This window comes from Pleurodeles waltl, chromosome 5 (genome assembly GCF_031143425.1).
Source record: "Pleurodeles waltl isolate 20211129_DDA chromosome 5, aPleWal1.hap1.20221129, whole genome shotgun sequence".
In the NCBI taxonomy this organism is placed as follows: domain Eukaryota; kingdom Metazoa; phylum Chordata; class Amphibia; order Caudata; family Salamandridae; genus Pleurodeles; species Pleurodeles waltl.
Genome location: NC_090444.1, coordinates 251082926 through 251095762, shown reverse-complemented (window position 1 = coordinate 251095762; position 12837 = coordinate 251082926). Strand labels below are relative to the sequence as shown.

Genomic DNA, 12837 nt, shown 5'->3' with positions numbered 1-12837 from the left:
CATGTAGTGGTGAGCACGAGGGTGCCAAATGCAAAAAATGTTATGGAGACCCAGTGACAACACCCACCAGGCCAGACAATGTGCCTTGGAGGATGGGCCCAATGATGCGCTAGTCAGTGATCTGTCAAGCATTGCATTAAAATCACCCCACAACACAAACATTCCCACCTGGAGCTGTATTAATGTTTCGGACAGGCTTTGTATGGTGTTGCCGATCAACTTATGGGGCACATATACACTTCCTAAGGACTAAGGGGTCCAATCCAAGGTCCCCTCCAGCAACGCAAATCAACCTTATTAAATGTGCAATTTGGAGTCCTCCAGGGGCAGGGATCTGTGGAGAAGTAGCGCCATCCCCAGAACATTTAAAAAAGCCTGAGTATCAAAACCCTGTAATATCTGTGCCTCCTCAGAAAGGCACTTTTACTACCCAATAGATTGGTTTCTTGTATGAAAAGAATCTCAGGGATAAGCTGCTTGACATATCTCAGCACAGCTCCTTGTTTAATCTTATGAAGGACCCCTGTTATGCCATTTTTACTCCGTTTGGGACTGTACTAGTCAGAAATAATGTAGATAACAAGAGCTGGACTTGACAGTTGAGTGAGGGAGGGTGACGCTGTGTTTTTCCACAGGTGTATTTAGATGTTTGAACACTCCTCCGTAGGTTATCCTGGGCCTTGGTGAATTTCTATTACCCTGTACTCTCCTTTTAAAGTCAAAAGAAAGGATTGCACAAAAAAGATCTATTAGCTGATAACTTTTAGTGTGAATTGGACCTTCAGTTGGTAGTTTGAGATATCAACTCAACTGACTCAAAATGCACTTATTTTGGCCATTAGCTGTCTCCATACAATCAATGGCTGTAGCTTCTCTGGTACCACACGCCTTACTAACAGTTGCACTCTATCTTTAAGCATACTTGCCAACATTTGAGAGGAGGAAATAGGGGGATTTTGTACAAACAATCAGGGAACTTTTTTTTCCCATTGATTTCCATTGAAGTGAATGCAATTTCATGTGGGAGATAGCTAAAATAAAAGTTTTCGGCTTTAGAAATTGGGAATCTTCTGCCTGAATCATGTGTGTTAGCATGCATGGTTTAAGGGTTTTGCATGTACACACTTCTACTTCTTGTGGTAGCTTTTTGGTGCACATGGTGCACATTACATACACATATAACTAGCACTAAGGGCCTGATTATGGCCTTGGCGGAGGGGATTACTCTATCACAAATGTGACAGATATCCCGTCCGCCGTATTGCAAGTCCCATAAGATATGATGGATCTTATAACCTTCGGGCGGGATATCCATCACGTGTGACATTTGTGACAGAGTAATCCCCTCTGCCAAAGTCATAGTCGGGCCCTTAGTTTGTGGACTCAGTCACACAAGTCTTGGTAGTACTAGAATACACACACTTGATGTTGTTTGTTTACAAGTGCATAATGGGCCATTAGACTGGTCATAAACCTGTTGTTGCTTGGCTACATAGTCCACAAAAGCCTATGAAAGCCCACAGATGGATCACATCTTATTAAAATTTACTTCAGTTTTGATTCACATGCCACTGCCTAGGATCTTTCCTTATTCTTCCTACTTGTGTATATATATATATATATATATATATATATATATATATATATATATATATATATCTTCAAAAACACAATATATAAAAATCAAAGTCTGGCACTCCTTACAAAAATATGATGGTCTTCATTTATTCAAAAAGTTTCATGAAGCAGAAACATAGGGCAACACGTTTCAACCTTCGCGGTCTTCTTCCTTGGCCCTTCTTACAATACATGTCTAACAAAGTGAATGTGGCCCCGCCCATTTTGCTGTCTATATATCCCCTCATCCATAGACATAGAAAAGATACATGTTTTTTTTAATTTTTTTTAATTTATTTTATTCCTCCTTCCCCTTTCTTCTATATGTGCATCTGTATATAAGCATAGAAATGTATTCTTTTGCATTTTCTTTTCTAAATGTCCATTTACGTTTACAATAGCGAGTATCATCAAAAATAATTCTGCTGGTTGGGTAAGCCACTATTCCTAACACACTAAATCATCAAATTAATATTCCAATAAACCTATCAACAAAAACTCATAGATAGCCTAAACTTATCTGGTCAGACCCTACCCTGGTATCTTCATATTAACCAATATGTACAAAAAGTTCTTCATCCTTGTTCAATCCCCAGGGATGACGACTGTTTAACTGAATAATATATTCAGACTCCAATCTCCTTAGTTGTTTTTCTCTGTCCCCTCCTCTAGGAGTGGCAAGGACCCTGTCTATGCCAAAAAATCTCATTTTCTCGACTTTCCCCTCATGTGCCAGATTACAATGTCGTGCTACTGGATACGTTACATCCTTATTCAATATTGCTCTCCAGTGCTCAAGAATGCGTTTTTTTAGTGGAAAAATTGTGCTGCCGTCATATTGTAATCCGCATGGGCACTCTATTACATACACAGCAAAATCTGAATTGCAATTGATATACTTTTTGATGTTCACTCGGCTGCCCGTCGGTAGCTCATATTGCTTCCGATTTGAACTATATTTGCAGGCTTTACACTTAGCACACTTATAAAAACCTTGATATTTGTCTAAGAAAGTTTCTTTGTTTTTCCTTGTGTAACTGTGTACCAAAATATCCCTTAGCGAACTACTTCTTTTATAGGTTATCAAAGGAGTACGACTAACTAACTGCCATATTGTTCTGTCAGCCTTGATCAGATGCCAATATTTCATGAGAATCTTTTTAACTTCTGAGGAATATGCATTAAAAACTGTCACATATCTTGGAGTGTTAGTTCCTTCACATCTCTTTTTGGGAATCAATAGTTCCGCCCTTTGAACTGCTGCTGTCTTTTGACATGCCTTCTTTACTACTCTGTATGAATAGCCTCTAGATCTAAATCTTTTTGTCATTCTTAATTGTTCTTCCTCAAAACTTTGTGGGGTACTGCAGGTTCTCTTGGCTCTTAACAACTCCCCGTAGGGTATACTCCATTTTACATTGGGAGGGTGGTGGCTTGTTGCATGTAAAATGCTGTTGCCTGATGTGCTTTTCCTGAACAGTTTTGTGTGTAATGTACCATATTTTACACAGACCTCTATGTCTAAAAATTCCATCACCTGTTTGTGTACTTTAAATGAGAATTGTAAATTCAGGTCTCTGTTTGGTAATGAGTTTAGAAAATCATATAATAGTGTTTCTGGACCTTCCCATATCATAAATATATCATCAATGTATCGTGTCCAAAATATAATATGTTGGAACCATTTCATCTTTTCATCTGTCATCACCCATTGTGTTTCCCACCATCCCATAAACAAACAGGCATAACTAGGAGCAAAGCAACTTCCCATCGCCGTCCCGGTTGTTTGTCTATACCATTTATCCTCATAAATGAAAAAATTATTTTCCAAACAAAATTTTAACATGTTCAGAAGTAGTTCAGAATGTTCCAATAATCTGATTGGTTTATCCCTAAAGAAATATCGACACGCCTGAATACCCTTCTCATGTGGTATACAGGTGTACAATGATACTACATCTATGGTTACCATAATGTAGTTCGTTTGCCAAGGGATATCTTGTATTTTGGTGAGAAAATCTGTAGTATCTCTGCAATATGAGCTTAGATTCAATACATATGGATTTAAGAAATAATCCAAATAAATGGAAACATTCTCCAAAAGACTGCCTCTAGCTGATAATATAGGACGGCCCGGGGGGTTTTCAATGTTCTTATGTATCTTAGGTAATAAGTAGAAACAAGGTGCCACTGGTTTCTGTACCAGTAAAAACGTATACTCATCATCTGAGAGTAGGCCTCTGCTAACACCATCAAACAATAAATCCTGACATCTCCTGATTGACTGTCGATAAGCTGATATTGTAGAAATCTCATAACATGCTGAATTGAGCAGTTGTCTCTTGGCTTCTTGTTGGTATTTTGTAGCATCCCATAACACTACATTCCCACCCTTATCTGCCGGCTTTGTCACAAATGAGGTTGCTTTCTTAAGAGATATCAATGCTGTTTTTTGACCTGGTGTCAAATTCCATGCATAAGCATCTTTCGACCTCTTCCACAAATTTAGTAGCTCAAAAGTCACTGCTTCATGAAAGGCATCGATATTATCATGTGGTAAGACTGGATTGCATCTTGATTTTGCTTTGAAGCTGCTACCGCTGGCACAGTCTGTTCGTAAGTCTAGATCCTCTAGTAGCTCCATGTCTGTTTCCCATGTTCTCTCCCCTATCTCCAGTTCTCGTAGAGACGCTAGACCGTCTATGTCCCTGATCGTTAGTTCTGAAGCCAACTCTGAACTGTTTATTTGTGTTGAATGTGATAAAGTTGCGTCCTTTTTTTGTTGTGCAAAGATTTTCATTAGCTTCAATTTTCTGATCAGGTGGAAAATGTCAATGCGTGTTTTCATATAATTTAAATTCGCTGTTGGACAAATAGATAGCCCTAATTCCAATATTGATCGTTCATCCTGTGACAAAATGTGAGAAGAGATGTTAACCACTGTCAATTCTTTATCCTTCGTTATTTCTTTCTCCTGGCTTGTCGTGCGGTTCTGCCAACCAAATTCTCGTTGTCCTGTTGACCTGCCCCCTCTCCTGATCTTTTTGTTTCTGCGCCTTCGCCTTTGTCTCTTGGGGGTTTTCTCTGTGGTCTTGAGCTCATCTGTAAAAAACGATACTCCTCCAATGTGGTGAAAGGTTGGCCCGCCAATGTGCTTGGGCCCGGGATTTCTTCCAGGTCTGATATGTTTTCTACACTCGAGTCCGATGACGATGTCTCCTGTCGTCGTAAGGCTTCACCTTGTCTATAATCTTTCCGAGCTTGGTCATATCGTCTGCTGAATGTTAAGACACGCCCAGTTGCATAATCATTTTTGTCCCGGAGAAATTTTTTATTTTTCTTCAATTTTATTTCATCTTCATATTTTTTGAGACGTGCCTCCATCTCTTCACAGAATTTTTTGATTTAATCTTGTGACTCGTGTTGTTTGAGATTTGCCTTAAGTTTAGTGATTCCTTCACTAGTTTGTGTAAGTTCCATCTCCGCATATTTCGATAGGAGTTCTAACATATTCTTGCTGGTAGCTGCCATCAGAAGTGACCATTCTTCCGACAGCTTCGGATGTGGATTAAAATGTGACGGAGTGATTAGAATTCGTAGGCCCCGTGGGACCCGACCAACCTCGATGTAGTTGTTTAGCGAAATCACTTCCCAAGCTCTATTAATCTCCTTTTTCCTTAATCTCTCCATTTGCCATAATTGTTGTTTAAGGGTCATCGCACCTTGTGTCTTTCCGTTTTTACCCCTATGCATGTCCAAACCCGTGCTTGTCGCCGTTTCATCAAAAAGGTTACGTGCCTCCTCAATTCTTTGACGTAATACTTCACTCATTTTTGCTTGTTGTCTTTTGGTGTTATGTATATTATTTACACAGGTGACATTTACTAAGTAGTACGGTCAGAATTGTTGGAAAAAGTGATAATGTCTGCTGAGAATGTCTCTATAAATGTGCACAGGGCACTATTTCACTCCAATCCTCCGTATCTGGTGTTAATTTATTCTTACACAACAGTTTTTACATATATGTGCTGTCATCACGACTTGTTCCAAAAAATGTCAGCGTCATCTATAGACCAAAGTGCTGAGCACTAGCTCTTGTTTTGATGTGCTCCCTCGGGAGCCCTTCTTCACACAGATCGATATTCCCACAGCAGTGCTTACAGTCTCCAGCAGGGGATATATAGACAGCAAAATGGGCGGGCCACATTCACTTTGTTAGACATGTATTGTAAGAAGGGCCAAGGAAGAAGACCGCGAAGGTTGAAACGCGTTGCCCTATGTTTCTGCTTCATGAAATTTTTTGAATAAATGAAGATCATCATATTTTTGTAAGGAGTGATTTTTATATATTGTGTTTTTTAAGAAATTTAAAATGGGTCCTGTGCCCATTAACTGAGCACCAACCTCGACATGCGAGCCCTGGAAGGAACACAGGATTACCTTTGGCTGATATATATATATATATATATATATATATATATATATATATATATATATATATATATATACTTACATTTGCAACCAAATACATTAGTAAATAATACAGCAAATTCAAAACCACACTGTCTCGGTTTTCAGTTGATAATCTTTTTGAAGACAATTAGTGTAAGACAAAAATGACAGAGGGAATTGATGTTATTTCATAGAAAAACATAAATTGGACAATAGTATTACTGATGAACCATTTCACGTGAGCAATATAATAGAAGTTATCAAGGCGAATGGCATTTATCGTTTGGTAGGTTGGTAGAAACCAAGTTACAGCATGTTTCTGTTTTTTTAAATTGACTTTTACGTCTTTTTAAGCTGCAAGTACCATTCACATTAAACATTGGTTTGCTCTATAGTGGGTTTTGTCCAAGAATTGACTAGATCACTTTTCCCTTCATACCTTACAGTTCGAAATGGGGTCTCTAGTTGGCAGAGGTATCCACCTTTGTCCAAATAGGGAAAACAATCCTAGTTAGGGTAAGTCACACACAATCCAAATTATCCTGTGCCCACCCTCTGGTAGCTTGGCACTGAGCAGTCAGGCTTAACTTAGTAGGCAATGTGTAAATTATTTGTGCAATAAATCATACAGTAAAAACACAGTGAAAACACCACAAAAATACACGACACAGGTTTTGAAATAAGGTGAAAACTATCAAGATTCAAGAAGTACAAGTTGATGTATCACTTATGCAAGATTAAAAAGAGTCTTAAATCTTTAAAAAATCAACAGTTTTCTCTTGGTTTCACAAACTACCTGGTTTGCATCAAAAATAACATGCACGGAGACCGCAGAGGAGGAGATGCGTGGAAAAATAGGGTGTGCGTTAGAATTTCCCATGCGGCACAGAAGTTGCGTTTTTTCTTTCCATGCTGCAACGGGCTTTCCGGCGTGCAATCTTGGTTCCTCACTGCGAAGCGGGGATCTTTTTCATGCCCAGGGACGATGCGTGGAAATCCTGGGCACACAAGACGATGTCACAGGCGTTGCGGCGAACCGGCAAGCAATGTGTCAAATTTTCTGTAGCATGGCAGGTGCTGCGTCAATTCTTCATTCGGGAGGTCGGGATGCATCATTCTGGTTTGGCTGTGAGGCAATTTTCTTGTCACAAGGCAGGCTGTGCATCGTTTCCAGCAGGCTGTGTGTCGATTTTCAGCGCACAAGGAGTTCCTTGAAGAGATGAAGTGTTTTTGGCCCTGATACTTCAGAAAACAGGAGGCAAGCTCAATTCAAGCCTTTAGAGAGCACTTCTCAGCAAAATCAGAGGGCAGCAGGGCAACAGTCCTTCTTAGCAAAGCAGTCCAGATGAGTCCTTTGGGCAGCCAGGCAGTTCCTCTTGACAGGTTACAGGTTCAGGTCCAAAAGTGTCTGAATTGGTGGGGTCAGGGAGCCAGTAAATATACCCAAAAATGCCTTTGAAGTGGGGAGACTTCAAAGAGTGGCTTTGAAGTGCGCAAGTTCCCCTTTCAGTACAGGTCTGTCTGCCAGGGTCCCAGTAAGGGGTTTGGCAGTCCATTGTGTGAGGGCAGGCCATTCGCCTTTGAAATGTAAGTGTTAGGCCCTCCAGCCTCCCAGCCCAGGAAGACCCTTTCAGTATGCAGATGAGTGCAGGTGTGACTATGTATCCTGTGTCTGTGGTTGTCTGGGTGAACTCCACACGATGTGAAACACTTTCTAAAAGAAAATACATAGAACTAAAGAAATTCTAGCTCCATAACCAGAATTCTTTGACAGTACGGTTTAAATGTACCATTCCATATATCTAAAAATATAGGGCCACATGTACGAATATTTGGTTTTGCGACTCGCAAAACCTGATGTACAACAGTGTCAATGACACTGTTTGCGATTCCCAGTGGGGTCGCAAATGACCTACCTCATACATATTCATGAGGTTGATCGCAATTTGAGACCCCATTGGGAATGGCCGCCCTCACAGGGATGGTGGCCTGCTGGGGACAGCAGACTACCATGTTTGTGACTGCTTTTAAATAAAGTTTTTTTTTTTTAATGCAGCACATTTTCCTTAAAGGAAAATGGGATGCCTTTCAAAAACAAAAATGAAAACTTTTCTTTTCATTTTTTCAGAGTAGGCAGTTCGCTACCATTCACAAAGGGGAAGGGGTCCCGTCGGAACCCCTTCTCGTTTGCAAATGGGTTAGCAGCAATTTGAATCTGATGCTAACTGTGATTGTTTTGTGACCGCATTCACAGTCACAAAACGATCCTACATCACACTGCGACTCGCAGTTAGGAAGGGAACCCCACTTCCATATTGCGACTCGCAAACCTATTTTACGATTTGGTAAATGGATTACCGAATCTCAAAATAGGGTCCGTACATACAAAAATGCATTTTTTACTCGCAAAGGGCCCGATTCTGCAAATCGGGCCGTTTGCAGCAAAAAAAATGTTACGTACATCTGTCCCATAATTCTTTGTTGGAATTGTGCATTCTTTAAAATGTTTAACAGTTTCAGTAATTGGAAAAAATTTGCTAAACTTTGGAATGGTTAGACATGGTAAATCATCCAAATCTGTTTCTCAAATAACATAGGGGTCATTACGACCCTGGCGGTCAGAGACCGCAAGGGGTAATGTGGCGTCCGTGCCGCCAACAGGCTGGCGGTACGGAGACCCGTATTACGACCGCAGCGGTAGCGCCGCGGTCACACCGCCGGGGCCGGCGGTTTCCTGCCGTTTTAGCACCGGCGGTGATAATCCGCCAGGGCAGCGCTGCAAGCAGCGCTGCCCTGGGGATTATGACCCCCCTACCGCCAGCCTGTTTCTGGCGGTTTGCACCGCCAGGAAGAGGCTGGCGGTAAGGGGTGTCCTGGGGCCCCCTAATAGGGCCCCGGGCAGCTTTTCACTGTCTGCACCCGTCGCACGGCCGCAACACCGCCGGCTCCATTAGGAGCCAGCTCCTATGTTGCGGCCTCATCCCCGCTGGCCCGGCGGGAGTAAACTTGATTTGCGGCCGCCGGCCCAGCGGGGATGTTGTAATGGGGTCCGCAGGAGTGCGGCCGCATTGGCGGCTGCACAGCGGTTACCGCTTGGCGGGCGGCTGTAGCCGCCCGCCAAGCTCATAATGACCCCCATAGTTTTCATGTTCGAACGTTCAACTGTCTATTTTAAACCTAGTGATTACATTGAGCATTGAGTAGCAGATTTATCAAATGTGTACGTTAATAGACCCCACTGTACACATGAACTCCACCAAATTGATTGCTACACAACAGACTGGAGAATACATTGTTATTTAAATAAATGTGTGCAAAAGGGAGAGATTTATTAGCATTTAAGCCGAACTGGCAATAAAGTCAAGCCACACACTGGAATATTCTCATCCTCGTGAGAGGCTTTGCCTGCCGTGCTCCTCCTTGAAGATATGCAGTTGGCGCAGACTTTGGATGAAGAGAACTTCATACATATCTTTATATGTCCAAGCTGCAACTTACATACTCCACCCGGTGCGAAGGCACACCCCTATGCTAGTCAGTACGCGAAGAATCAGTAGTTGTGCCCACACTGGACATTTTTCAACCACTATGATTATCATGCTGAGCGCTTTCAGATGAACATGATTAACCACAAATTCAGAAATGAGTTGCTGGGGTAAGCTTTATGAAAACTATTTATGCGTGTTTTCAGTGGTGCCAACAGAGTATAGATGCATGATTATTAGCAATCACCCACCTAAACTAGGGGGAACAGTGGGAACATGTGCTGCTTCTCACAAAGCAAAGATTTGTCATAGGGGAGATCAACTTCTCATTCCCATGGCACAGCTCCACCTTCCTATCAATATGTGGTACTGGTACAAACATGGCTGTCCTAGTTCCCTCCCGCACCCTTGCTGTGCCATGAAGTAATGGAGCCATTTTTCCCAGCACTGATCCTTATGCTGTCACTGAGTTTAGGTTGGTGCACAAGTACTGCATACCAGGACCATGCAAACCAGAAAGCCAGGAAAGCGTCATCAACATATGCTCTTTTCACTGGCCTATCATGGTAGTTGTAGCTCCCAAAGGAAGCATCCCCAACATTCTGCTCCAGATGCTAATATATAATATGCTATAAAAAGGGGCAGTATGTAGGTATGATCCCTAAATGGCTATCCATATACAAGTTAGGGATTGTGTATTTTACCCTTAACTGGTGAAGCACATGGGTCACAAGGCACTGGATGAGCTACCCTTTCACTGTGTGAAGAACCAGTGTTATTCGACACACTACTCAATGTATTTTGCTTACGTATTAAGAAGAAACATTGCACCAGGTACCTTATTTAGTCTGTCTGTCTGAAATGTGGTTTGGAAATGAGCACAATCCACAGATGACTTTTGAGCAATTTCTAACATAGATCATTGTTAAGCAGTAATGGGCCACGGATTTATACGAAGTGAAAACATGATAGAATCTGGCAAATATTAAGGCAAGTCGATTTATTGGAGGGTGTGGCTAAAAAAAGATACGTTTACATTTTAGATACTTCTTGAATGATTTAAAAATGACACACATTTAAAGTAGGACATTATTGCACCAGTGATAAATAAGGTGCAATGGAGAGGTAGTCTGCCAAGACTTTTAAACATGTATATATTGTAGCTTACACATCCTAATCATCCTAATCAGTCCAGCATGACTTCTGCACAGAAAGGGACTTTTAAAGACTGCCCAATGAGTACCTTGCTCATAGGCATGTCAGATTCTACCATGCATTTTGAATGCTGCCTGGTATTGCTGACTATTTAACACAAAATCAAAGTAGACCACTGTAAAAATAATAGAGTATTACTTGAGGTGGAGTGAGAACCCACCTCAGATAACAATCACAAATCTTGTCAATGTGACCCATTAAAGTCACTAAATAAACCTGTGCTTAACCCTCTGGTAGCTTGTCACCAAGCAGGTAGGCTTAATTTAGAGGCAATATGTAAAGTATGTAGGCATCACTCAAACAGTAATAATGTAAAAACACAACACAAGAAAAATCCCACACAAATTTAACAAAATCGCGAATATTTTATTAATTTAAATGATATCACAAACAATTCAATATGTAAAACTGAAGATATGAATCTTTAAAGTTTAAAATTAAAATAGCACCAACCACAGTTATCTGGTCACACTAGACCGTGTCAAATTCAAAAGTTAAGACCGACCCCGATGGATCACCAATCCAATACAGGCACCAGGTTCGTCCCACTGTAAAGTTTAACTTTACATTTAGAAACTTTTATGCATAAAAAGTAGTCATTCATGGAAACCGGGAAGTGCACCGTGTGTGAAGATCAAAGTCCCTGCCTGGGAAGGCCTTGACGTTGCTTGGATGCTGCTCAGTATCAGTCCTAATGAAACCCATTACGTTCAGCCATAATAACTTGTCTGGAAGGTAGATTTCCTTCAGCAGGGTAACTCAGCATGCTGATGCTGACCGATAATTTGATGTTAATGGCAGTGGCAGTGGCAGTTGGGTACAGTAGTACACTGTGAGAACTTGGGTTGTTGGTTGAATGGGATATGAAGCTTGGTCAAGCAACAGCCACAATCCCTTGCAGGGTGAAGCACAAAAAAGTCACTAAATTAGCCTGCTTAATCCTGGGTAGCTAGGCACTAAAAAACAGTCAGACTAAACTTAGACAAACAGCAACACAGTGAAAACACAACACACTAAAAATCCTAAACCAATTTAGAAAAATAGAGAAACTTTTAATAAATTATTTCACATAAAAAAACATTGAAATCCAATTAGTAGAACCGGAGTTATGACTTTTCATAGTATAAGGTTCAAGATAGAAAGTCCTCAGTTTTAGAAAATGCCGACCTGGGTGCCTTAAGCACCACAGCCAAGGGTCCAGGAGTGGAGGGAGACCTCTTGGGGGTGCAAGACTCACTCAGGCTGGGTCCAGATGCAGGTTTAAGATGGCTGGGGCCTGTTTAGTCCCTGTGGCTCAAAACAGGAGACCACCTGAACTAGCCCTTGAAGTCACTTCTTGAGTCCTCGGTGTAGGTGGTGATGCAGGGCTGGTCTCTGAAGATCCCAAGCAGGCTTCAGGCAGCAAAGCAGTCCTTCCAGGCCCACAGCAGTCTGGCAGAGTGCACAGCAGGTCACAACAGCAGACAGTCCTCTGAGAGGCCTTTAACAGGTCCAGAAGTGAACCGATGAACAGGTCCAAGAAAGTTCTTTTTATACCCAGGTGCCCTGCTCCAAGAAGATGGGAGAAGTTTCCAGAAGGGTTCGTCGAAGTTCCAGGAATTTCCTGCCTCCCCTACCCTGGCTCCTAGCTGGCTGCACTGACAGTACTGGGTTGTTAAGCCTATTGTGTGGTGGCAGAGCTCAGCCTATTCAGTTGCAAATGGGGCTGTGCTTAGCTCCACCCCCATCAAGTCAGTTAATGGCCCATTCAGGCTCTGCTAATCCCCCTATTGTGTGACTGTCTGGGGTGAATTAAAAAAGTCCCAACTGTCAGTTACACCCAGTCATGTGACCTAAGGCAGGTTACAGGCACAGAGGGTTAAAGGCAGGAAAATGCTAAATTTTTAATTGTGGCATTTTCAAACTTGTGATGATAATTCCGACTTTACCATTAAAGATGGTTTATCATAACAAGTTCAAAGGTACTAAACATGACCTATCTACCACCTCTAGTTTAGAAATTACAACGTATTAATTTTAATAAGGAATCCCCAATGTTACCCTATGGGAGGGGTAGGCTTCTCAGTAG

The 12837-nt window shown here is 41.6% G+C and overlaps 1 protein-coding gene across 2 annotated transcripts in view; it reads left to right on the top strand.

The window, feature by feature from the left end:
- Nucleotides 1-12837, top strand: part of HAAO (3-hydroxyanthranilate 3,4-dioxygenase) — a 704001-nt gene that overhangs the window by 496801 nt on the left and 194363 nt on the right. The window lies entirely within an intron of this gene.